Source organism: Cibotium barometz, chromosome 55, assembly GCF_041138505.1.
Source record: "Cibotium barometz isolate CiBa-2024 chromosome 55, ASM4113850v1, whole genome shotgun sequence".
In the NCBI taxonomy this organism is placed as follows: domain Eukaryota; kingdom Viridiplantae; phylum Streptophyta; class Polypodiopsida; order Cyatheales; family Cibotiaceae; genus Cibotium; species Cibotium barometz.
In genome coordinates this window covers 23,802,423-23,805,848 of record NC_141100.1, presented here as the reverse complement: position 1 = coordinate 23,805,848, position 3,426 = coordinate 23,802,423, and the positions used below count along the sequence as shown (strand labels likewise).

At 47.4% G+C, this 3,426-nt stretch overlaps 1 pseudogene across 1 annotated transcript; it reads left to right on the top strand.

Annotated features, from left to right (window-relative positions):
* Nucleotides 1-1,153: 1,153 nt before the first annotated feature.
* LOC147607528 (phospholipase A1-Igamma1, chloroplastic pseudogene) lies at nt 1,154-3,146 on the top strand (annotated as a pseudogene). The gene has a single exon (XR_015264676.1). The product of XR_015264676.1 is annotated as a phospholipase A1-Igamma1, chloroplastic pseudogene (transcript).
* The last annotated feature ends 280 nt before the right edge of the window (nt 3,147-3,426 follow it).

Here is a 3,426-nt window from a genome sequence, read left to right as displayed (position 1 = left end):
ATTGTCTCTACAAGTCCTGAAAAAAAAGACACGTGTACTAAAGCACAAGAAGACATGCAATACATGTGTAAGGGAGGCATAATGAGGCAAATCTAATGAGTGATGAATGGAGCAATATAATAAGAGGATGATAGATAGGTAAACGGGCATTAGGTAGGGCCAGATAGGCAACCTTTTTCAACACCCACCAATGCATTTGGATGGAGCCTAGCCATTATATAATCCTTGAAAGACTATATTTTGTTTTGTGAAATAAATTCAAGCTTTGTATCAATTTACAATGTTAATTGACAACTTCCAAAATGTAAATTGAATGAAGGTTTTTCTTTTTCTTTTTCTTTTACATAGCATACGTAGTTCTCTCTTTATCTATAAGATACATAACAATATTTTTTTTTAAAAGCCCCCATTACGCCTTTTTATTTTTCTTCTAAACATGTGAGAGTAAAGAAAAGTCAGTATGAGCCTATAACCTATTTTAAATACGAACGCATCTACATTATTTGACAAGAACATTGTCACTGTTGCTACAATTCATAAGGACATTGTCAAAATCGATATGGTTACTATTCGTAAGGACATGGTCAAAGTGGATATAGTTACTGAGCACATGGTGCCTTTAGAAGAGACGTAGATGGACCGCTATTATAGTTCTTTTGAACGGACCATTCAACCTTTGAGGATCGAGTGATTCTAAAGGGCACGCCATGTTTTTTTTTTGATGGCACTATGGATGTACAACCTTTCACGCAAGTGAGTGGATTATTTAAGAGTGGACACCATATCTCCAAAGGTGGCACTGTGGATATTGCATAACCTTTTGAGGAGACGGTGCCTAAACAGGTGAGAATCCTTTTATGTGGATGTATAACCTTTGAGGACCCACTGATTCTAAAGGGCACACCATGTTTGTTTATTTTATCAATATGCCACGCTTTAAGTAATATCAATGAGGTAGTGATTCGCAGGTGCGGGTCAAAGGTTTGCCTTAGACAATATATATATGGCCTTGGTCATCAACTGAGGTCACCTCAACGCTGAAGCAAATTGCTTTACAAACACGTGGTGAACGTGAGCAGGTTGACGGGCATGTTGTGACACCACCCTCGTGTGGCTCTATAAATATGCCGAACGGAGCACCCGCATCAAACGCTGCAATTAAGATTCAACCCTCGTCTTCATAACTACTAGTTCCCCCAAGTCTAGTAAACTACTGATTGCCAAAGTCGCTCTCTCTCAGGGCCCTATCATCTCCCAAGTTTCGTTCTTTAACTCTAGTAATTGCGCCGGTCCCTTATCTTTAACTCTCTTTCTCCCCCTCTCTTACACCTGCGAAACAAAATCACCTGCAAAATGGCTCCCAGCTCCTTGCGCCAATTACTCCTCCTTCAATCAGAGTCAGGCCACGACGTTACCACGACACGTTCTCGACGGCCCAAGATTGCTCACAAATGGAGAGAAATCCAAGGAGCCCGTGACTGGCAAGGCTTGCTCGACCCGGTTATGGACGACGCCTTGAGAGAGGAGATCATACGGTATGGAGAGCTCACGCAGGTGTGCTACGACAGCTTCGATTCCGATCCCGAGTCCACACACTACGGCCGGTGCAAGTTCAGGCGGGCCAAGCTTTTCCAGGAGCTGGACATGGCGGACTGCGGCTACCAAGTCACCAAGTACCTGTACGCGACGTCAGAGTTCTCCTTCCCAGGGGTGATGTTCTTCCCCGACGGATCAGAGGAAAGGCAGTGCAACTGGATGGGCTACGTCGCTGTCTGCACCTCAGCCGAGGAAGTTGCCAGGCTGGGACGGCGAGACATTGTGGTGTGCTGGCGGGGGACGGTCACCTCCACGGAGTGGGCGGAGGACTTCCGCGACGTGCTGGTGGCCGTGGCGCCACGGCTGCGGGACGACAACGCCCACAAGGATGACATAGCTGCAGTTGGCGCCCGTCGCACTCATCTGCATGAGCACCATGGCCACCACACCGCTGAGTGGCTTCATCGCCATGCCCTGCAAGAGGAAGTGGAGGAAGAAAAAATAGACTTGGACATTCACACCGGCGTGAAAGCGGAGCGCGGCTTCCTCAGCCTCTACACCTCCACCCTGGAGGGTTCCCGTTTGAACCGCTTTAGCGCCAGAGAGCAGCTAAGGCAAGAGATCCGAAGGCTGCTAGATCTCTACAAGGATGATGCGGTGGAGCTCAGTATCACGGTGACTGGCCACAGCCTCGGGGGAGCACTCGCCACCGTCAGCGCCTACGACCTGGCCCTTTCGGGCGAAAACCTCTATTGCATGCGCGCACAGCACAGGAGCCAAACCGCTCCCAACACTGGCGTATCTGCTACACAAGCCGAAGACGTTGGCGAGAATATGGTGGCTGCGCCTATCACTGCCTTTACCTTTGGCTGCCCTCGCGTCGGGAACCGCGCCTTCAAGGACCACTTTCAGGCGCTGGGTATCAAGATGCTGCGCGTGGTTAATGACAACGATATCGTGCCCAAAGTTCCTGGCATCCTCGGCAACGAAAACATACCACGCCTAGTAAGGCCGATTCTCGACGCCATGCGGTGGACCTATTTCCACGTCGGCACAGAACTCCTACTGGATAACAACCGCTCGCCCTTTCTCAAGCCTACCAGGAACCTGCACTTCCTTCACAATCTTGAGGTCTACCTGCACATGGTAGACGGCTACCCAGGCGCTGGCAAAGAAGCAGGTTTCGTCCCCCATGGCAGGGACCTGGCACTCATCAACAAGCACACCTCGGTCCTCGTTGACGGCTATGGCATTCCTTCCTTCTGGTGGCAGGATAAGAACAAGGGCCTGCGCAAGAACGCTAAGGGCCTCTGGGCAGTGCCTGAGAGCCCCAACGAGGACACTGCCCAGAGCCCCAAGGAGGAGGAAGGCAACCCGCCTAGGTACGCCGCTGCTTAATGCCCTTGCGTGCACACAACTAGTTGCCCACACAAATTCTAGTAACCCAAGCTTGACTGTCATTTCCTTGTAGTTAGGTTATATCTCATATTACTTTGACAGTGCAGCATTTTACTCAAAACACAGTTCTGAGGATTTTGTTGTATTGTATAACTTTTAATCTAATATTACCATTTAGAAGCAACATGTAAAAGTTCAAGTTCTTTCATCCACCATGGGCATTCTTGAATTCGTGATTACAACACTAAAAAGCTTCTAAAGTTGGGTTTTTCTTGTTTTTGACATATTTTCACTTTGAGACAAATATATACCCTACTGGGAGAAATTATACCTTGGTTTCTTTCTCCATATTACTCTCTTCTTCTCCTTTTTTTGGACAAGAACAAATATATATTATGTCCTGTCTGAATAAAAGTTATACAAAAGGTTTGGTTAAGTCTTAATAAAAGTTATACAAAAGGTTTGGTTAACTCCTTTCCAAAGAAAGCGAGG